Here is a 23,190-nt window from a genome sequence, read left to right as displayed (position 1 = left end):
GCTGTGTGACGCTGGACAACCTGCTTCCCCTCTCTGGGCCTCCGTCTCCTCCCACCATAAAGACACCCATGGCACCCTGCTCCTTCCGCCCTCACAGAGCAGGGGTGGGAGGTGAGAGCCAGGCCCCCACGCAGCCTTTCTATCCAAATCCCACGTTGGCCTGGGTTCTGGCTGAACGCCACTTTTCCACAAGGCCTCAGTCACATTACAGCCACTGTTATCAACGGCCATGCGTGACCACCCGGTGCTGTGCTGTCAGCATCCTTCTTTCAACCCCCTGCAGCAACTCTCCAAGCACAGCTCTCCCCATCTGACAGATGAGGACAGGGATGCTCAGAAAGGCTGAGTAACCTGCCCAAGGTCACACAGCAGGAAGACTGAGGGGCCAGCTTCAAAGCAAAGTCGGCCAGGAGCTGCGCCTGCCCCCCGCCCCCCCACTTCCCCTGAGCAGCCCCCTAAGCACAGCTCACTGCCCAGTGACTCGTGTGCAGATATCTGCAGAAAGGCTGAGTGGTCCTCCCATAGTTCTTTACTCCAAACTGTCTTTTCTGCCTCCCTCCAGAGCGAGGAGCTTCAGGACAGGGGATGGGCCTCCTTTCTGGGGTCGCGGTGAGGCCCAAGAGGCATCATGGGTCCTGACAACCAGACCCCACAGATACGGAGATGTCATTTTCTGAGCCAAACACTGGGCAGAGGGGCTGGGAAGGGTCCTGCATTGCCAAGACCATGGGCCTTCCGGGATGTTGGCGGGGGGCGGGGGGGGCGCGCGGGCTGTGGAGATAGCAGAGGAGAATTCTGGGAGCTGCCAGCCCTCCACGTAGTCCCCAGACTCTGGGTTACCCAGTCTGCCCCCATGTCTGCAGTAGCAGACGCCAAGCCAAAAACATGGGAGCAAGGAGGCACTGGTTTCATTTCCAAAAAAGAAAGCGTCTGAAGCCTGGGAGGAGAAAATCACTCCCCTTCCAAAGTTTTGTCCTTGCAGAGAGGCAGGCCGGCAGGCAGGGGTCCCAGGCCCTGCCCCGAGCATCCCTATATCCCCTCCCACTGGGCTCCGGGGTCCTGGCCCTCCAAGGCCTGCAGAGTGAGAACCCTCCTGGGGAGGCTGACACAGCTCTGAACTGGCTCCCTGAGGTGGGCGCCGGGCACCTGGACATGAACCAGCTCTGTGCCACGCCCACCCGCCCACCTCCTGGCATCCTCACGGAAGTCTCCAGAGTTCTCGGCAGCGCCGTGAGGATGGAAGCGGCCCACACGGGCAGTGACTCAACATGACACCAGATAAACATAGTGCCTGCATCACCGAGACTGGGTCCACCCCCCTCCCCCAGGAGTCACCATCCTTCATATCCCACCTGCCCACCCCCGCCCCCAGGCTCCAGGGGGCGCTCCTTTAGATGGTCCTTCCAGTTCATCAGCCCCATTCTACAGACCCCAAGGTTTGCATCTGCTGGGATTCACCTGGACACATAATGAGGCCTGAGGGCTGCCACGGGCTTCCAGGGGCAGACGTCGGTGCCCCTCTCTCCTGCCTGGTCCCAGGGGCCATCCGCCTTACACCGCATTGCATCAACCACTCAGCAGCCTTCTCCCTCCTTCTACAGCCACCGGGTCCTGCTGGGGACTCTCCCCTCTCCTCATCTGGGGTGTTTCCCATGTCCTGATCACTCTTACTCCCCTGCCGCCCTCCCTCCCACCATGGTCTGCCCCCAAACCTCCCACCAGCTGTTCTGCCTCAGTGTGCCCACCCAGCCTCCTGGAAGAGGCGGCCCCGGGGAGGCTCCGGGCCACCTGCAGGAGGGTGAGAAGCCCTGGACCAAGAGTCACGAGATGTGCTCTTGGATCCTGATTCTTGTAACTCTGGGACCTTAGCCACGTGTCTTCCCAGCCTGGGGCCTCGGCTTCCCCATCTGAAAAAGAGATCAACATATTCCGAGGTCCCCTCCAGCTCTAAGAGTTGTGGCACTCTCCATCCAGGAGGCTCAGGAGTAGGGGAGGGAGAAGGGTGCCTGAGAAAGGTGGCAGGGGGCCCCCACAGAAGCCCTGAGCCCCAGTCCTGGGTAGAAGCCACATCCTGAAAGTCACAACCAGACCCCAACTTGTTGCCGAGGGATGGATGGATGGATGGGGGTGTGTGTGTGTGTCTACTTAATACATCAGGACTTCTTTTGGAATGATGAAATGCTCTGAAATTAGACTGTGGTGAACACTGAACAACTCTGTGAATAAATGAAAACACACTGACATGTATAGTTTACTCTTTTTTTTTTTTGGCCACACCACATGGCATGTGGGGTCTTAGTTCCCCAACCAGGGATGGAACCCGTGCCCCCTGCAGTGGAAGCAGGGAGTCTTAACCACTGGACTGCCAGGGAAGTCCTGAAGTGTGTTTTAAAGGAAATAATTTTCAAATAAACTAAAAAAAAAAAAAAAAATCCAACATGCTTAAGCGGAAAAGAACGAAGTCCCTAAAGGCACTGCTGAGCCCCCATCCGAGGCTCCGAGGACCTACCCAAAGGCTTCTTCTTGGGGGGAAGCACACAAACCCCTCTTTGCTTGTGGGTTTTCTATCACCTGGAGCCAAACGCGCTCCTACCTGACGGTCTCGTTCATCCCCTGTGCCACCCGCCGGGACCAGAGGGAGCTCTACACACCGGGCAGTACGTGTCCAAGCGTGGTGGTCAGGACTCCGCTAGACCTAAAGTTCCCGGGCACCGTCACTGCCCGCGGCCTCTGGATTGCCGCACAGACGTGCACGCACATACACGCACGCACGTGCACGCACAAAAGCACGAGTGTCTAAATAGCCCAGGGGATTAACTGTTCTGAGGCTTCACACTTGTGCTCTGTCCACACACACCAGCTGCCCTTCACGGAGGGGGAACCCCCCAAACCAGGCTGCACCCGGACCAGAGAGACACGGTGCCCACCCCCAGCCCCGCCACCACCCTCCAGATGCCTCTGAGAGCCACAGGCAGGCGGGCAGAGGCAGCAGCTGGGGAGGATGGGGTGAGCCAGGAGGGGGTGGGATCGAAGGGTGGAAAAGCCCCTTGACCTTCCAAGGCTCCGCCCCAGATGTCCCGGCACCCAGCTTGCTTCTAATTCACTTAAGTCTGTACAGGATGCTCACTGTGTCAGGCAGGGAGCTGGGGGCAGGGATGCGGAGGGACAAGACAGCACGGCCCTGACCCACTGGAAGGTGACAGACAGTGCAAGGGCAGTTGGAACACAGTAGGTGAGGAGGGCTGTGCTGTAGGAACACAGAGAGGGGGCACTGGGGAAGGCTTCCGGAGGTAAGTGACACCTAAGCTGAGACCTGCAAGAATTAGCCCGATGAAACAGTCAGGGAGCAGTAAAACGTGTTCCAAGGAGAAGCAACAGCACATTAGAAGCAAGACGGAACGCAGCACGTTCTAGAAACTGATGAAGCTCAGCCAGCATGACTATCATAGAAACAGGCAGGGCCTGGCTGGGAGTGAGGCCATCAGACGAAGGTCGTGCCCTGGATCCAACACAAGGCCCCCAAGTATGGTGCCCGTGGAAGGCCTTCTAGAGCGCCATTTCCCGTCTCTGGACCCCTTCCTACACTGCTCACCCCCAACCCCCAATGCCCACCCTGGCCTACTCCTGGGTCTCAATCCCACCTGTCCTCCACTCCCCTCCTGCCCTCAGGCCCGCTGGGGAGTGCAGTGGGGCCACAGCCCCGGCAGCCCAGCACCAAGGTTGGGCCTGGCATCTGGGAGGCCTGATCACCCAGCCCAAGGGTCTGAGAGGTGGACAGGCCAAGGGAACTAAGCACTGCTACCCCAGGGGTCTTCCCAGCTTGCAAAAACAGAAACTCAGACGTGGCACAGCCCATGCTACGTGGACAGAGCAGGGAATGATGGTCCAGCTCCTCTCTGGGAAGGCCAGGGGCTCTCCAAGGGCCAGCCTCTGGGATCATCATGTGACAAGTTGAGAAAACACTTCACTGGGATGGGGACCAGCTTCCCCCAACTGAATATGCAGATCTGCCCAAGAACCTTGCCATGCAGGGATAACCACACTCATTTGCTCAGATGAGGCTCAGAGAGGTAAAGTCACTTGCCTGAAGCCACACAGCAGGTGAGGGGTAGAACTGGGACTTGAACCTTTGCCTGTCTGGTTTCAAAGGCCCTGAGGATTAAATGGCACCCTGCTGGGAAGTGGGGAAGCTCTGAGGTAGCCAAAGGAGCTCGCCCTCAAGGAGGGGCACTGGCCGCCCACCCAAGGCAACCAAGAGCATCTCTCCCCTGGATGTGCTGAGAACAGAGTTTCAGGCAGTGGTTGGCCCCGGGCAGGCAGGCAGGCAGGGCGATGGACCAGGATCAGAGGGAGGATGTGGTTAGCCCACCCGCCCAGAGGGCTGCACCCCCAGCCAGGGTACACATGGAGAACAGGGGCACCCAGCTCCTTCCCAGAGGCCCTATCTCTCCAAGCTGGGCCTCTCCGCTGAAAGCCGCCACACCTGAAAAACCAGCTCCTGGATAAACATGAGACACCAGACAGGCCCAGTCACAAGACCCCCTTGGAGCCGGCTGGGACCACCTTGGAGCTGGCTGGGTGGGTGGGCGGGCAGGCAGGGGTCCTGCCTGCTCCAGGGAGCCACCCAAGGGGACCCGAGGGCCCTTGTGCACAGAGCTAGCCTGCCACGGTCCCTCCACCGAGTACAGCCAAGGGTGAGACTCAGGGGGTCCAGCCTTTGAGGACACAAGGGGAGCGGGCAGTGGTGGGGTGGGGGCTGAGGGCAGCCAGTTCATCAGGAAAAGTCCATGACTTCCCCACAAGAAACAACGCGAAAAACCCCTAAATCGCTTGAGACATCCATGCAGGCCATGCCACTGTCACCCACAGTGCTCCCTTTTCCTTAGGAAGCCACGACCCTGGGGGAGCCCACAAGCTCCTATGGGGTCCCCCCTTCACTCAGGCACTGCTGTTCGTGAGCCCACAGGCAGTGCCACCCCTGTTTTCCAGGTGGTCAAACTGAGGCTCGGCCAGCTGGCGGCCGTCCAAGCCACACGCAGCGGGCAGGCAGCAGAGCTGGAAGCTCTGATCAGAAGTTTCCGTGACCAACTGAGAACTCAGTGCTGCTGTCCACACGAACATTCAGGAGAACGGCCACAGCCAGCCGAGGATCTCAGACGTTTGTCAACCAATATTTTACTTACAGCCCTAACAGGTAAATCGGACAGAAGTGGTCCTACTCCAGCTCAGAGGGGGACACAGGGTACCGGAGGCCCGTATGTCCCCGCCTCCTTCCCGTGGAGGGTCCTACGCCCTCCAGGGCCGGTGGAAGCCCAGCGGCTTGTGTGACCCCAGCCGAGGCTCACGCTGGCTCTGGAAACCAGATGCTGTTCTCCTGTTCACAGATGACCACACTGAAGCACAGAGACGTGGTGTCGCTCACCCGAGGTCACACAGCCCCGTTCTGTTTGACCCTATATTGTGCTCCTGCCTGCCCTCCTTCCATACCCCCTTGTTTCAGGAAAACACAGACTTTGTTTCCCAAACGATAGAGCCGCAGAAGTGGAGACCAGGGACTCACTGCCAGGGACCCCCAGTCTCCTTCAGGAGTGGGGCACACAGAGACAGGCAAGACACCACAGGGCACAGACAGCTCCCCTCCCTCCAGGCCTGACCCCAGCCCCCAGGGCATCAATTGTCCCGGGAGCCCACCTGCTCGGAGGACTGCAGCTTTGAGGGCGGCCGCAGGCAGGTGTAATTTCATCGGAAGCTCCCCATCTGTGCGAGTCACCAGAAACGGAGGATGAAATTCCAGCTCTGCGGATAGAAATGTGCAACGACCCTAGCTCAGGGTCGGCTCTCAATGGGGGTGGGGCTGGGGTGCAGGCAGCACCTTTGTGAACATGAGGAAAAGGCACCCCCTCCTTTGGGCAGCCCTGAGCCAGAGAAGAGCTCAGGGACCCAGGAGGGCCTGACCTCCTCCAACGGGAGAGCGGCAGAGCTCTGCGGTACACACAGGCAGTGAAATACGACTCGGCCACCAAAAGGACCCGCTCCTGAAGCCCCGACAATGCATGAGGCGGAGTGCAAGGGGCTAGACGCGGGCTGCACACCATGTCACTGCATTTATATTACATTCTTGCGGATGCAAAGCTACAGAGACAGAAACGAGACCAGTGGCTGCCAGGGGCTGGGGGGAGGCAGAGGGCTGGCTGCATACAAGCTTGAGGGAACTTTTGGGGGGCAATGGAATGTCCTATGTCTTGACAGGGGCTAGGCTATCAGATGCACGCATTGGTCGAGCTCCTTGGACAGCACACTTAAGACCTGGGCATTTCACCAGATATTCCGCATTCCTCAACAATATATATAATAACATGTGGGGAGAGCCCCTCCTACGTGCCGGCCCAGGGGCTGGATGCCAGGACCTGAGACCCCGCAGACCTGGTGCCTCTGCAAGCTTCTCACTGGCTTGTGGAATGACCGATGGGTGGATGGACAGATACAGATGCCCCACATGGCAGTTCTGCCAGGAGCCAGAAAAACGTACCTTGAGATCCCACTAGACCCCACCAGCAAACAGGCCTGGCCCTGCCCAAGCCTTCAGGAGAGAAGCAGCCTGAAGGGTCTCCACAAGCTACAAGCCAGGAAAGGACATGGTCCCAGCTGTCCCCAGCTCACAGCTGGCCCTCCTTCCCCAACCACAGAGCCAGGCTGGGCACCTATGAGCTGTCCAGGACCCCAAGCCCTCGAGCTGGGACCTCTCCACCCCGTCTCCATTCCAGACCTGCACTGGGGAGACCCACCTACCCACTGTGGAGCTCCCAGCATGCAATACCGATCCCCCCAAAACCACAGTACCACCCTGGGCTCAGGCGGAACAGGGGAATCATCCCCACTTCACACACGAGCACACGGCCAACTGAGCGGAGAGGCGACATGGGTCACCTCCTGGCCTTGGGTCCTCCTGCAACATTCCAGGGGCCTCAGTGCAACACAGGGGCTGGGGACTCCTGCCCTGGACGGTGGCATGGCAGCAGGGTGGTAATTCCCGGCAACCACGGTACTGTACTCACCTGGCGTCCCTCCAAAGGGACAACCCTTCAGATCTGTGACCAGCCCAGCAAGGACCCTCCCCTACCAGAGGCTCCAGAGGCAGGATCTCCAGCCTTGATGGGGGAGCATCAGAGAAATCCAGTCCAGGGCCCAGGCCTGGCTCTGCAAATCCTGATTCGGTGTCTGATAGGGTGTCCCCAGCAACTCCCCTGATCCTCCCAACATCTCTTAATACACCGTATGGACCACGGAGGCACAGCAGATTCTGAACACCGGGGCCTCCCAGACTGAGGATCCCTGAGCCACCCACGTCACCCAGGCCTAATAGACCTGGACCCTTGGACCCCAGACTGGAGCAAGCCCAAGACAAGCAGAATGAGCACTGCCTGATTCAAACTCTAGACCATCCCTCGAGCCTCAAGTTGAGGCCTGACCCCAACCCCAGGGCCTCCGAGTCCCTCCCCAGCCCCCAACAGTCTCACTGCTCAGAGGCTGCAGCTGGAGGGTTGCCAGAAAAAACACAAGACCCCCCCCCCTCCCCCCGTTCAATCTGAACTTCAGGTAAACAGCAAGTAAGTTTTTAGTGTCATTTATAGCCCCAATACTGCATTATCCGTCACTTATCCGAAATCCAGATTTAACTGGGCGTCCCTATTTTAACAGGCTAAATCTGGCAACCCGGAGCAGGTGGTCCTGAAGGAGGGAGACAGGTGGGCACACAAATAGCTCTAGGTCAGCCAGGCCCAGCTCGGGACCAAGAGGAAGGGAGTTTGGGACGAGAGTTCTGCTCCCTGCCTGACCACCCCCCCCCAGTCACCCCAAGCCCGTGCCTGGACAAAGCACAGCCTCACCCGGCTCATTCAGCAAATCTAACTCAGCCTGAAGTGAACAAGGGCTGTGCCCCATGCGCCATCCGCCCCCAGGGCTCTGAGCCTCTTTGCTGGCATCACTGTAACCCACAGCACTGAGTCTGAAATGACAAAATACTGACCCCAGTGAGAAGGTCCCAGCCAGACATCCCTGCAAATGAGGAACCTGGGCACCCAGTCTCCCCTTGGGACGCACCTGGACACCCCAACACGTGTACCCAGAAGTCTCCGGGGTGACATGCCACTGTCTTCTCCTTCACTTCTCCCACGTACAGCAATCCTCCCCACATTCTGCCCCTGCTTGTGAATTCCTGCCGGGAATTCCCTTCCAGTCTCCACAAGGGTTCACGTCTCACAGGCCCCACATCCTCCCGGGGGATCCCGAGCCCTCGGTCCTGGGTCTCGCTCTGCTCCCTGGGACCTGTGAATTAACCCTGCAGGTCTTGTTCCCGGTGCCCCCTGGAGCTGGGCACACCTTCTTGGTCTGTCCCAAAGAACCTGGCTGTGTCCCTAGCTGCAAGGCATCAAAGAGAGAGATGTCCACAAATGGCCGAGAGTCGGAGGACCAAGAGATGCCGGATAGATGACACTTGGGGTGCAAAGCCCCAGGCTCAGGTTTGGGGGAGACACAGGCTGGGGTGATGGGGAGAGGAGCCTGCCAGAGGATGCAGGGCAGGAAGCTCAGGAAAGACCCTGGGATTCCTACCACTGTGGGGACCTGCCCCAGAGATGGGAATTCAGAAATAACATGAGAGCATCTGCTAAACAATTTGGGCCCTGGGGCAGAACTTCATTCATTCATTAATGCACTCACTCAATAAGTATTTGGGGACCAGCCCCGGGGCACCACGGAACCACAAGCAAACCTCAGCCCCTGCCCTCTCCCTTGTACAACCGGGATGTGTGACTCTTGAGTAAGATCAATGTTGGGACAAGGGAAGGACAGGATGTCGTGAGGACCCAGAGGCAGCACCCTGGCCAGTCCTGGGGACGTTCCTGAGAAGGCTTCCAGCCAGAGGACGTGACAGCCAGCTGAGTTCTGACAGAGGAGGAGAAAAACGCAAATTCTACAGCCCCTAACCCCCATCCTAACCAGGTGGGCCCACTCAAGGAAGCCCCGCCCCCTCAGGTGGGAAGAACCTCTGAGGTAAGAGGAACAGCACGTGCAAAGGCCATTGCAGGTTTCAAAGAGTGGGGCCAGAGGCATTGGATGGGCAGATGAGAGCCAGAGGACACCAACCAGAACCCAGAATGAAGATGGACCAGCAGATGTGGTCTGTGGTTCCAAGGTCACGCTTAGGACACGAGAGCCCCAAGCCGTCACCCACCACATCACCCCGAGATCCTCCCCTGGGGTCTCCAACAACCAGGCCATTACCAAACTGGGGATGCCCTGGCTGCCGGAGACAGGGAGGCTACAGGAACAGCTGCCTCCGAGACCCCTATCATTACGTCTGCCTTTCCGACTATTTTCAAGCATCAAACACTGACAACTGGAACAGTGTCAGAAGGCTCGCCAGCTCGGGGAGACTGCCTTAAATGAACAAATGAAGCACACTGCAAATAAATGACCCTTCCTCCAACATCTAGAAAACAGTCTTCTTAAGTAGGTTAAGCCTGCCCCTACAACGCTATCTTCCAGACCCAGTTTTGCAACCTTTCTCCCCAAGTCCTCCCACATTTTGAACGAGTGGTCAATGAGTGGCCGCAGAGTCCCAACCCTGCCTCATCTCCCCTGCTGGGGTCCTCTGGGACCCTCTGAGTCAGAGCCACCACTTTCTAGGTCACCCTCAGAGAAGGCTACAGAATGGGGTGTGGTCTTAAGTCCCCCACATCCCCAAAGTAGGTTGGGGGGTTCTGACATCCTGTCCCCTTGGGGCCAGGCCTGTGTCCTGGTCCACAGGTCCCTGTTCAGAAGAGGGTAGAGCCCCCCTTGGTCCCCACTCTTGAGGGCTACCTGACCGCCCCCATCCCTGCTGCCCTTGTGCCCGGCCCCTCCCTGCCAGCAGCCACCAGCCTCCCCGCTACCACTGCCTCTCTCTCCGAATAAATAAATAATCGATGCCAATGCCCTTTCCCTTTAGAAATGACGCTGCTGAAATAAATGGGCTACTGCGAGGCACCTCCCCAGGCCCGAGGCCCCGGGTCAGTACCCGGGAACAGCGGTCCTAGCCGCCGGGCAACCAAACACACGAGGGAGACGATGGCCAGAGGGGTCAGAGGCCCCAGGGGTCTGGCCACCCCTTCCTCCTGCTGTGAGCAGCAAGCGAAGCCCCCGCAAACGCCCACTCCCCTAGAAGCGGTCCGGGCCTGCCCCACGCCCCACATCACGGGCACCGCACTCCACCCAAGGCCAGCGCGTTCCCCACGTGCCGGGCAAGGAGACCCCTACACGCCGAGCTCCCTCACCTGGGCTGTGATGGGGGCACAAGAGCCTCTCACCCCAGGTCTAGTCCTGGAAGCCTGGGTCACAGGGCCAGACGTCCAGGGTTCAAGCCCCCTCCAGCAACGCCAGGAGGGCAGAACTCTCAGCGGCACTGTCCCCCTCTGCCCTGGGCCCAGGCCAGGGAATCACCCCTCTCCCTGGTCACAGGCAGGGGCTGGGGAACCCAAGAGGTGGTATTAAGCCCATCCTACTCAGGATGGAGGGGCGGGAGCGGTATCCAGCGCCCTGTGGCCGCTCCAGGGGCCTCCCCACCCATCTGCCGGAACTCAGAGGCCACCCACTGACAGCGCACCCCAAACGTGCTCCTCTGCAACCTCTGTGACCCCCACTGTCATCCTCTGAATCTCCCTCCCCCCCCCCCACCAGGAGCTCAGCTGCCACCCCTCAGGCCGGCCCCCTCCCCAGGGACCCCAACAAGAACCACTGTGCTGGGGCAGCACCGCCTGCGGGGGACTCGGCCTGTGAGCTGGGGGGCACCGGCCAGGAGACCGGCCCAGCCCGAGAAAGGCGGAGGTGGGGGGAGTCGGGGGGCGGGGGCCGCGGCCTTCCCAGCCCCCTCCGCTCCCCCACTGGCGCCCGCCGCCGCCGGCGCAGCACAGCTGACCTCATTCGCCAACCGCAGCAGAAGTGCGGGCGCCCGCTGCCCGCCCCGGGCGCCCCCCACCTCCGGAAGGGCCGGGGGGTGTGGGGAGGGTGGGGGTGACAGCGCCCGGCTCCCACCCCCCGCTCCCGGCAGGTGGGGGCGGCCGTCCCTCCCCTCCCCCGGCCCGAATTATAATCCCAGTCACGTGCCTCCCGAGGCACCCAAAAGCCGGACCCAGATTCTGTAACACCTTGAGGGGGAGGGGCGGGGGCCCCGGGGGTGGGAGGAGAGGGGAGAAGGGCCTCGGCGCCCGCCCCCCGCAAAAGTTTCTCCTACCTTGGAGGATCCCCAAGCGCTCCTGCCAGCGGCGCCCCGGCCCCGGCCCGCGGCCAGGACTCAGCCTCCTCCCGCTGCCTTCTTAGTTAATCCGGGAGAACGGGGGAAGGAGAGGCAGGGGGAGGCGCGGCGCGGCGGAGGGGGCGGGCAGGAGGAGCGCGGGGCGCGGGGCGCGGGCCGGAGGGGGCCGGCGGGGGTATCGGGCCGGCCGGGGGGCTGGCGCGCGGCGGCCCCCACCCCCGGCGCGGGCTGCGGCGGAGGGCGGGGCGCGGCGCGGGGAGCGGAGCCGAGAGCGGGAGCGCAGGGAGGCTCTTTGTTCTGTAATCCCAGTAAGATTGCCAGCCATTCGCCCCGGCCCTAATCCCAGCCCCGCGCAACACCACCCTCCATTGGCTGCCATTTACATACGGGATTAGCCCGCCCGGCCCGCCCCGCGCCCCGGCCTGGGCACCGCGGGGGGAGCGCCGCGCCCCCGCCCCCGCCCCGCGCCCGGCGCCCCGAGCGCGCGCCGCTCCAGCGCCCGCCGCCCGCGGGGCCCGCGGGAGGGGCGGCCCCGGCGCCCCCTGGCTGCCCGCGACGCCCCTCCGCCTCCCCAGCTCCGGCCCCCTGGGCGGGGTAGATAGCCGCGGCTCGGCCCGGGAGACCCTGGGGCGCGGGAGCCGGGCGGCAGGGTCAAGGTCACTCAGCGGGTGCCGGGAGGATCCCCGGAGACGCCGGGGCCCCCCGAGCAACCCTAGGCCCGGCGTGGCACGCGCTGGGGAAACTGTAGGGCCGCCGCTGGTCTCCCCTGCCGTGCCCGGGTTATTTCCCGCTGGCTTGGCCAGGGTGCCTCTTTCAGCCTTTGTCCCCTGGGATGGGAAGGAAGGCAGTGACATGCCCAAGGTCGCGGCAGATCCGATTGGACACGCCAGGTCCCATCTTGTCTGGGCAGCCCTCCTTCTGATTCCCCCGACCCAGGCCACCTTCTTCCCCTCCATACCAGCCCGAGCTGAGGAGTCAGAAGCACACGACCCATCGCCTGCAAAGCGCGCATCTTAATTCATCACGAGGAGCACGGTGGTTCATCACGGTGCCCTGAGCCCTGTGCTAGGCCCTCGCTGTGCTGGACACTGTGGGGAGGGAGACAGACCAGGCAGGGCCCAACCCCAGGGAGCGCCTGGCCTAGATGGAGAGAGCCAGATTGAGAATCTACTAGGTCCTAGCAAAGCCCACCGGGGCCCTGCTGGGCACACAACAGGCACTTGGTAAAGGCTGACCTTGGCTGGCCATGTGTCCCCTGGCTCCTCCCTGGCAGGCCGTGACCACAGTATCCAGCCGGAGACCAAGCCCAGAGGCACCCTTGTGCCCAACGAATGCCTTGCCCACAGAGGGCACTGGCCAGAGCAGGGGATTAAGGAATGAGGCCACAGCCACGCCCTCCGTCCCGTGCTGCCCCTGCCCTCTTGGGGACACCCCCGATCCCCCTTGTCGCCGTGAGGCCTGGGGACACCTGGAAGCACCCTGTCTTGTGGCCCACCTCAGACTCACATCCCCGCCCGCCCTGTGCTGGCCCTGGTGTGGCAGAGTGATGAAGGGGGAGGGCCAGGGTCTGGAGACTGACCGTGTGGGTGCAAATCCTGGCTCTTCCTCTTACCACTGTGTGACCTTGGGCGAGACAGTTCACCCCCAAAGCCTCCATTTCTCCCTTTCCGCAGCGTCTCAGTTAACCACTGAGAAATTAACCTCGGTTAACCTCAGGGAACGCAGGTTAACCCTGGCAGATCACCGTGACAGTGGGCTCTGCTAGTTAAGCATCTACTGGGCAGCAGTGTCTACCAGGCATATCACCTAGGCTATCTCTGTTCCTTACACGAAGCCTGCAAGGCAGTCCTATTGGCCTCATTTTATACTGAGATGAAGTGACTTGCTTGGGGACACACAGCATGTGCATGGCATTGCTGGGACCATCTCCATAGCCCTCATTCTGCCTGCTGGCCTGTGGTCCCTCAGTTACATGTATGAGGATCCATGAGGTTTTGGGGGTTAAGCATGGCCTCTGTGGGCTCAGCTAGGAGAAGCTGGTCCCAGGAAGGACTGGCTGGCTGGGCTGTTAGTTTCTGGGCAGAATGCTTTCTGGACCCGAAGTCTAAGGGCAGAGTGCCAGAAACCTCTGGACCCCGGGGCCTAATGGAGCTGAAGCCTGGTGTGTGCTCAGGACTGCCCTCTGCAGGCAGAATGCAGAGCGGCAGACACACAAGTGGAGCGCTGGAAGGGGTCGGTGCTCTTCTGCCTCTGGGCTGCTCCTCCCAGTGGGAACAGCCAGCCTGACCTGAACCTCACCCAGGCAGAGACTCTGCTGTGATAGAGTAGAAGGACCTGGCCTGGCATGTCCAGGCCCCCCTCAGTTGCGTGTGACTGGGGTATGACAGCTGGTTCCACATTCACTGGCTGTGTGTCCTAGGCCAAGTTTGTTGCCCTCTCTGGGCCTCAGCTTCCTCATCTGTAAAATGGAGCCAAGAGAGTCCTTTCTTCACAAGATTGCTATGAGGATTAAATGACATGTAATACAGAGAAACGTTTAGCAAAGTGCCTGGTGCATAGTAGGTGCTCGATAAAGTGCAATTCTCATTTTTAAAATGTGTTGATTTCATCTAGGGGCAAAGTCAGATGTGGAGTTTCTGCTTGAACTGCTCTTCATGAGGAGGTGGGGATTCTAAGGGCAAGGTCATGGACATTCGCATTTCTATCAAGTTCAATTCCTTCTTCTGAGAAGGGCAGCTCCTTAAGTAGACAGGGGAGTTTGGTTGAGAAGTCCTTGCCAGTGGCTTCTTCCCATCTACGGGAACTTCTCCTGCCAGCTTAATGAAGCACATCTGCACTGGCCTTGCCCCATCCTCGCCCAGGCCTGGCCGAGTCCCCACTATTCCACAGATGTGGAAACCAAGGCTCTTCTCTCGCCTTCCTCGTAACTCTCTCAAAGCCATAGGACTGCTCCCATTACAAAGCCCTTTCCATCCTCCCGTTCACTTAACCAGATGGGCCCGCCAGTCCCCATTTCACAAGTGGGAATATAGGACAGTGGGTCATTGGTGGAAGTGAGGGTGCATCTGGGCATCATGTCTCCCTACCAGCCCAGGAACCCCCAGGCAGAAGCCGGTCTCTTCTTGGCCCAGTGTGTTTGGTGCAGGGTCTCTGACCAGTAGACTGGCCATCAGAGAGAGCTGCCATAGGAACTCTGCCCTCTGCTCCCCTGGGGTTTGGGCCCAGTCCTGGGTCTCTGACCTCCTTGTGCATTGTTTCTTTTCCCACGATTCTGGGCCACTTCTGGCTCCTTGTTCCTTGGAGGTGAGACTCCACAGGGTGGGGGTGGGGTGAGGGTGGGGTAGAAGGACAGCTCAGCCATCTCCATCAAGTTCTCCCTTCTCTGACACTGGGGCAAGCGAAGAGGGAGCCTGGGGCTTGGCTACCCTGGATGTGACCACAGGTTCCAAAGGTGAGGACAGTGAGCCCAATGCCCTCTTCTTACAGGTAAGCCGCCCACAGTACCAAGAGGGGAAGGACTGACCCACAGCAGCCCAGCGGCGAGTGGCAGGCATGGACCTCAGGACTCCCGATCCCCCACCTGCCATTCTTTCCTGCCATCTCCGTGGCTTTCCTTGGATTTTCAGGAAGATTATTTTATCTGATAATGACTACCTGGGCTTTAAAAATGAGACTTGAATGGTTTCTGGATTTGACTACTCCTATTTCTCTTCAGAGCAACCTATCTCTTATTCCATCGTGGAAACTGAAGGGAAAATAGATTCAATGTATGGAAATGTGCTTTCAAGGCATCATGCAGGATGCGTACAGCAAAGTCAGGCATGGTGAGCAGAGAATCTGTAAGCCTAGAGGTTATATGGTATCCCTACCAGCCAGGGTGCTCAGACGATGTGGGGGCAGCAAAGGGGGAAAAGGGTAGGTGATGGGCTTGCTTGGGGGTCCCAAGTTTGGGACCCAGATTCCCAACCCCCTCCCCTGACAAAGGGCCATCCCCCAGGCCTCCGGCTATCTCCTTTCATCCCCTGCCCGGGCCCTGTCCTCCCAGATTTTTGTTTCCGTGGCTCATCCAGACTGTTAAGGGCCGAGATCATCTCCCTCACTGGGGCATTTGATCAGCAGAGGAACCCCTTAGAATCTTCCAAGCCTTCCAGACCCCAAAAAGCAAAGCCCTGGTAGTGGGATTTCAGGCGTGCTGGCAAGCTGGGGCAGACAACTGGGAGGCAGGGAGGTCTTCCGTTAATGACACAGGTAGATCTGCAGACACAGGCAGGCAGAAGTGCAGCCCCAGCCTCCCAGGCCCCAGGGTTTGGCCCTGATAAGTAGTCTACAGCAGCATGGGCGAAGAGAAGTAGGATGTGAGCCACAAATGCACGCCATGGAGGAAATTTTAAATTTCCTAGTGGCCGCGTTAAAAAAAGTAAAAAGGACTAGGTGAAATTCATTTTAGTCATATATTTGATTTAACGCAACATACCCAAAGTGTGTTCATTTCAACATGTAATAATGTTTTTTAAAAATTGAGATATTTTACATTCTTTTCCTTCTACTAAGTCTTTGACATCAGTGTCTATTTCACACTTACAACACGTCCCAGTTTGGGCCAGACAGACTTTAATATGTAACTAGTGGCCATGTATTGGATGGTGCGGGTCTGTGGGGTAATTTTCCAACCCTTTTTAAGTCGCAAAGCCTTTTTTTTCCCAAAAAACTCTTGCATAGGAAATCAGTCCATACGCTGCAGAAGTGGAGGTCCTGGAGCTGCCCTTGAAATTCCCTTCATCTGCTGCTTCCTCTGAGAAGCCCCTGTAGACCCCCTGACCCCCACTTTCTATCCCCCCATTCCCTGCTCCACAGAACAACCATCGAAAATACTAATAATAGCATCACTTGGGAGTTCCCTGGTGGTTCCGTGGTTAGGACTCCATGCTTTCACTGTCATGGGCATGGGTTTGAGCCGCGTGGCACAGCTGAAACAAACAAACAAACAACCCAATAACTAACATTTACTAAGCACTGACTCGAAGCCAGGCATGGTGCTAAACATCTTCTATCACGCCCATTCTGTGGAAGAAACAGGCTCAGGGAGGTACCTGAGAAACACGGTCAAGGTTCCATGTTCAGTTCCATTATCCCACCCAGAAGTGAGGCTGAGGCAGCTGGCGAGTCTTCCGTGGCCCCAACTTGGAGGAGCTGGGACAAAAGGGAACAAAACCTTTGCCCCTCACGCATCGGGGCCCCTTCTTCTCAGGTCTTGGCCCTCCAGCCCCCCACGCCCACCCCAGTGGGAACCAGCAGGCTTGATTTTCCAGCAAGTACCAGGCAGCTGCTCTGCTAAGCAAATTTAGAGTTATAAATTAGTGAAGATTTAGAACAACTTCAGGGCCAGAAAAGGAAAAAACAAGGGGAAAACACTTCAAAGCAACTTCCCCAGACACCTCAGGAAAAGAGCAAAGTCCGTAGAAAAGCTTTGGGGGGACTTCTGCTGTGCGCACGTGTGCAGGGAGGGTGCGAGGAAGAGGGAACGCGGAACAGCCCCAGCCCCCGCCCCCCGCCCCGCCGTTGGAAGTCTCGCACAGCAAGAACTGAAACTCAGCTGGGTCGTTTGGGTAGTTTCTTCTCTCCAAGCCTCAGTTTTCTCATCTGCAGAGGGGGTTTCTAACATAGACCAAGGCCTACATGAGTTCAGCCCCAGCCCAGTGCTTGGCACAAGGGCAGGGACCAGGTGTGACAAGTGGACAAGCTGGAACTGGGGGTCGTGTTGTGGCATCTTCCATCTCAGCTTGGCTCCTGACAGGGGGACCTGAGCCTCAGTTTCCTCCCTTTGAGTGCTTGTTAAAAGCGCAGGTCCAGGGACTTCCCTGGTGGTCCAGTGATTAAGACTGTGTGCTTCCATTGCAGGGGGCATGGGTTCGATCCCTGGTTGGGGAACTAAGATTCTGCATGCTGCATGGTGGCCAAAAAAAAAAAAAAGAGAGAGAGAGAGAGAAAACACAAGTGCAGGTCCAGACCCTTCCTGGAGATGTGTTGGCTTGGACACCAGAGGGGTTGAGAACTTTGCACTTTAGAACCCAGTCGCCAGCTCTTTCTGATACACATTCAAGACTGGGGAGCACTAGCATTCATGTTCTGCAAGGGTCATTCAGGCTCTAGCATCTGTGGTTTAACCACACTCAGCCACATGGTTCCAACCCACAGCCATGTCCCTTGTGCCGCCCGGCACGCCAGGCTGGCTTCTCCTTCACAGGATGCCAGTGCCCAGACGAGCAGCTAGACCTGTCATCTGGCTGGGCCAGATCAGCCCTGCAATGGGAGAGCCCTGATTCCACACCAAAGCACCCTCTCTGTAGCAGGCATCCTGTAGACCCAGTTGCCACCTGCCCCTGGGAGCTCTGGGCCAACAATGAACACACAACAATGTGGTGTGTACAACAGTGAAGAGGCCCTGGGCACTGGAGCCAGAGGGGGCACCCAATTCAGCCTGAGGAGGAATGGGGGTTGCCGAGGCCACGCCCTCTGGTCCCATGGGAGATAGTAAACCAACAGCCCCCTCTGGCCTCCATGCTATGGGCCCCCTGGTCCAGGAAATAGTCCTTTGCGCCCTGGGATTTTCTGTTGCACCCCCTCACCCCCGGGAGAAGACATCACACAGGGTCTCCCTGTCTCCCCCACCAGCCTTCCCTACCACCCCGTCTCCCAAGGGGAAGTCTGGTCCAGGTCTTGGAAACAAGTCTTTGCTTTTGCATCAGTGCCTGCAAGCGAGCCTTTGCACACGCAGTCCTTCTAAAGCCAGCGCCCCGCCAGGTCAGCTGCTCCTCCTCCAGATCTCAGCCTTCCTGACCGCACCGACCCAGCCACCCACCCCACCAAGGCTCTCAGAGCCCCTTAGGAAAGGCCGGGGGAGAAACTGAACACTAGCTGGGTGTTGGAATTTTACGCAGGGTGAGTGCGGACTTGATCCCTATGTCACTCACCCGTTAAACTCATGTGAGGGCAGACGTGGGGCAGGGTTCTGGTGTGCCTTGGGGTCCCCAGCTCCCAACCTGCCACAGTAGGGCTCTGCAGACATTTGCAGAATGAATGAATGGACAGATGAATGAATGAAAAAGGCTTCAGCTGTCTGTTGTCACGTGACTTGCTGGTCTCTGTTTTTTTTCTCTCTCTCTGTTACTCTGCATCTGTTTGTTGCTGTCTTTTCATGTAGCTCTCTCCAGCAAAACGTGCGCGTGGGTCTGTTTCTGTGTCCTTGTGTCTGCCCTGGCGTCTGTCCCTCCTTCTCCCGTATCATCTCCGTCTCTCTCTGACTCTGTCTCTCTGTGGACCTCAGCTCTTTCATGTGATGCTCTCTGTCCTCTCTCTCCCTGAGACTTTCTCCCAGCTCTCTCGGGGTCTGTGGTTTCTCTCTGTCTCTGCGTCTCTATGTTTCTGCTGCTCTCTGTCTCTGGGGGTCCTCGGGTCTCTTGCTCTCTGCGACTCTGTCCTTGTGCCTCTGTCTCCGCTGTCTCTGCTCTCTGCCTCCTCCTCCAACTCTCCTCCACTGGAATCTTTCAAGAACAGAGAGAGGCATGTAATTGAGCTGGGGCTGTCTCCATGGTTGCAGCTGTGGAGTAACTGAAAGATCAATTTGGAACGACCGTCTCTGTAATAATTGCACCGTAATAGTTTCTGTGAGGCAGAGTGGGGCTCAGTGTGAGGTGGCCAGGACGGCCGGGGACCCTGGCGGGAAAGGGCCACCTGCGGCTACCAGTATCCCAGGGCCAGACTCTGGAGGGGACACTTGGCCTTGGCCAGAAATAGGAGAGGCGTGGAAGTGGGGGGGGGGGGAGGCCAATCTCATGCCCCCGGGCGCCCTCCCAGAGGTGCCCCTGCCTCCCTGCGCCTACCCGCTGGGCCCCGCTCCTGTTTATAATTTATGCTTATGATCGGAATTACCAGCAGTAATGATAACATGATTATAATTGCCGAGCTGCCTGGCTCAGTTGCAGCACTGTTGGTAAATATTGTGATAGGGCGTAGCATGAGGTCACTGCCTCCCAGAGCTTGAGAATGGGGTGGGGGATGGGAGGGCCACAAGGGGTTACGTGCTCCCCCCCCCAACTCCTGGCCAAACCGCCCCGCCCCTCTCCAGAGAACTTCTGCTGGGCCATTTGCTCGTCTGTTTTAACCCCCAACCCTCCTCCCCATGTCTGCATTAAATCACTCCTGCTTTAGGAAGCATTTAGAAGCCTGCAGGCTGCCACCCCGCCAACAGAGGGCTCTCCAGAGCTGTGTGTGACTCCCACCTGGGGGGTGAGGCAGGGCAGAAAGGATGGTCCTTCCACATCCAAGTTGGATTTGACTGGCCATTCAGTCCCACGGGAGCTCAGAGGTGGTCTGAGGGGTCTTGGGCAGAGGGCTAAGGGGCAGGACAGCACCACTGTCCTGAGCACAATCCTTCTGGCATCCAGAGACCACCCCCTCCCACCCCCCCACCCCCCCCAGGGGAAGGGAGGCTGGAGGTCCGGGATGGGCACAAGCACAAGAGCTGCATCCTGCCTCAGATGTAGAAACAGCCCCTTTAAGGGAGCCCACCCAGATCATCCAAGGGCAGGGACCAGATGCACCTACTGCAGCCGCCCAGCCAGCCCCTCCGAGCTGAGCCCACTCGATCTCAGCGGGACCAGGCCCTCCCTCAGCCTGTGCCCTCCAGCAGCCTGGAATGACTGGCTCTGATGCTGTGAAGTGCATGGTTAGAAAAGACCAGGTGGGCTCTGAGAGTTAGAGTGAGGCCGTGAGCGGGCACAGTGGTGACCCAGGAGAGAGCCAAGGTGTCGGCGAGGACGGACCAGCCCTCCGTGGGCTGCCCTGTGGGTGGCGGGGCAAGGCTCCACACCCCTGTTTTATAGCCAGTGGCTCAGAGGCTCAGAGACACTTCCCAAACTCACAGAGCAGCAAGGGGCACAGCCGGGATGTGTCCGGGGCCCGTCAGCGTCTGCGGCAACTTGGAGCCTCCCCGGACAGGACAGAGCCCGGCAGCCCCCCGGCCGCCGACATGCTGCATTATTCATGAGCTCCACATTCCCCCGGGGATAAACATTCAGAAGGAGCGTTGCAAATCCACTTTCCTGCTCCAAAAATAAATAAATGAGCAGAGAATGCCAGCGCACATGGAGGCCGTGCGCCCAGACTCCTCAGAGCCCTGGGAAAGCTCACAGATGGCCTATTTCTGTCCCCTCGCCCGGGGCCCCTGACAGGCAGGGCCTGAGACCCATGCACTTGGCAAGCTGGGCCGAACCCAGAGGAAGGTCTGAGGCCAGATGCCCCTCTCTGCCCACTTTTCCTGCCCCGGCCCAGCGGCAGCCCACCCTGAAATCCAGGTGACCCAGGTGACTCTGCTCCCTGGGACTTGTCGGACCCCGGCCATTGGCACAATCTCGGCATCCTCCAGGGACTGAAAGCTGGTTGGGCCCAGAGGAACTGCCTTGGCTCCTCGCCAGGGTCAGGCTAGATACACAAGACTGATGCTTTTGTGGCCTGAAAAATAAATAAAAGAGGCAGTGCACTCCTGTCTCCATTGCCTGGAAGATGCCCCAGCAGCCTCTCCTGCCACAGCCCCCCCTCCTGCTGAGCTGCCTCTACCCGTCTGCACCATCCCCTGGGGAGGAGCATGTCACACAGGAGGCCCTCCGCCCAGGACTCCAGGATGGACCCTTGTCAGAGAGTGCATCGGAGATGGGAATGTTAATTCAGTTGAACCCACATCAGTGTTAATTAAAAAAAGGAGGTTGGTGCTCTGGGTCAAGATCACAGAAAATGGACTCGGTTTCAACAGCAAGGGGCCAAATTGAGAACTGCCCATTTGAAGTTCAAGTGGAGACGTCACACGGCCTGGGACCTGCAGGAGCTGTACTTTCAGGGCTGGGCTGCTGAGATGAGACAGGACAGGGCGAAGCCATCGGGTAGCAAATTTGGAAGAATACATTCAATGAACTCATCAGCTCTGGCCCCAGAGGAAGGCAGAGCTGTGGGCAAACGTGTATTCTCATGTCGGAGACAGAGGGGAGCCAGGGTCTCACCCTTGGAATCTCCTTTGCATCCCCGTCCCTATCCCAGGGCCGCAGCTCACACCAGCAAGTTGAGTTGAATGTGAGTGGGATTTCAGCCCCCATCTGCCCTCTCGGTACAAACCACCCAGTCCCTGAGGTCTCGCCTGCCAGGTCCTTGGAGGTTGAGGGACCCTTTGAGATCTCAAAAAGGAAGTATCCTTTGGGCGACAGAATGGGACTGTTTGCTTTACTCGAGCAGGGAGTCAGAGTTGCTGTGCTACTGCAGGCAAGTCCCTTTCCCTCTCTGAGCCCCAGTTTTTTTTCAAAATGGGAGGAGTTATTTAATATTCTAATGAATTTCCCTAGGCTTCATCCTAAATGGTCTAAAAGGGGCCATCTAGGGGAGAGGGATAAATTGGAAGATTGGGACTGACACATACACACTACTATATATAAAATAGATAACTAGTAAGGACCTACTGTATAGCACAGGGAACTCTCCTCAATACTCTGTATGGCCTGTATGGGAAAAGAATCTAAAAAAGAGTGGATATAGGTATAACTGAATCACTTTGCTATACACCTGAAACTAACTCAGCATTGTAAATCAACTATACTCCAATAAAAATTTAAAAAGAAAAGATGAAAAGAAAAGAAAAGAAAAGAAAAAGGGCTATCTAAGCCAGAACCTAAGGGAACCAAGAAACAAAGAGGTTGTTCAGGCTAATGGTTAAGAGTGTAAATCCCAGCACTGCCCTCACTAGCTGTGTGTCTTTGGGCAAATTACCTCACCTCTCAGTGACCTCACCGATCAAACGGGGATGAGGAACTCGCCCACCTCCAGGAGGCGCCGTGAGAGCTAAGTGAGTCCGTGCATCTGGATGGTGAGCACTGTGCGGCACGTGTCAGGCTCCGTGTCACCAGCTGTGAGTGCCCTCCACTACCCTAGGCTCTAAGGGGCCCTATGGCGGAGACAGGCCGGGCACCTGCGAGGACAGACACACGGGACGTCTAGACCTGCCAAGTCAGGCCTGGGTGGTTGAATGGGCCGCGGGCAGGTGAGCTGGGGTGGAGTCCAGGCACACTCTGCTCACCAGCCATCAGTGGCGCAGGGATGCTTCCACAGTCAGCTTATCACACTTAGCGCCCCAGCCTGGCATCTGCCCAAAGCACAGCCACTTTCTAATGGGTTCAGAGGCCACCAGCCCCCTGCCTGCTGTGCCCTCCTGAGAGGGATCCCTCAACACCTGTGGAATACGGGTCACCTGCCCAAGCTCCCTGAGAGCAATGTCCTGTTCTGAGACACAGCTGGTCCAGGCCTATTCTACCTGAGGCCCCACTGGACCCGGAGCTTCCTGTCACCGCCCACGGCCGAGACTGTCTCTCCCCTCTTGGTCATTTCCAGCCAGCTGTCCCCACGCATCCAGGACTCTGGGCTGTGCCATTTTCTGCTCTATGTCCTGTGCTCAGAGCACTGCCTGAAGAAGTACAACATGGGACTTCCCTGGTGGTCCAGTGGTTAAGACTCCGAGTGCCACCGCAGGGGGCGTGGGTCCGATCCCTGGTTGGGGAACTAAGATCCCGCATGCCTCGCGGTGTGACCAAAAAAGAAAAAAGAGAAAACAGGACAACAGATGTGCATTCATTGAATGAGGGGTGGGTCAGCCTAGGTAGGGCCTGAACCTGCAGTGCTAGGCCCCCCTCCCTGGGGCACCATCTTCCACCTTGCCTTGCAATGGGTCCTCTGGGGCCAGTGTAAGGCCACCTGGAGCTGCCACTCAGGTGGACACACATGACAGGGCCAGCTGGGCACTCAGAGAGCCCCAAGGCTCCAAGGTGGGTGGCCACCCGGCATTCTCAAAGGCCCTAGCCTGCCTG

General features: G+C 58.4%; 1 protein-coding gene across 6 annotated transcripts in view; it reads right to left on the bottom strand.

Annotated features, from left to right (window-relative positions):
• Positions 1-11,520, bottom strand: part of GTF2IRD1 (GTF2I repeat domain containing 1) — a 113,639-nt gene extending 102,119 nt beyond the window's left edge. For all 6 annotated transcript variants that reach the window (XM_057748118.1, XM_057748120.1, XM_057748121.1 and 3 more), the window contains exon 1: positions 11,270-11,520. The gene's annotated coding sequence lies outside the window, so the exon portion shown is untranslated. The remainder of the gene's footprint in view (positions 1-11,269) is intronic.
• Between the last annotated feature and the right edge of the window lie 11,670 nt (positions 11,521-23,190).

Source organism: Hippopotamus amphibius, chromosome 9 (genome assembly GCF_030028045.1).
Source record: "Hippopotamus amphibius kiboko isolate mHipAmp2 chromosome 9, mHipAmp2.hap2, whole genome shotgun sequence".
Taxonomy (NCBI): domain Eukaryota; kingdom Metazoa; phylum Chordata; class Mammalia; order Artiodactyla; family Hippopotamidae; genus Hippopotamus; species Hippopotamus amphibius.
This window is presented reverse-complemented; position numbering and strand designations above follow the sequence as displayed.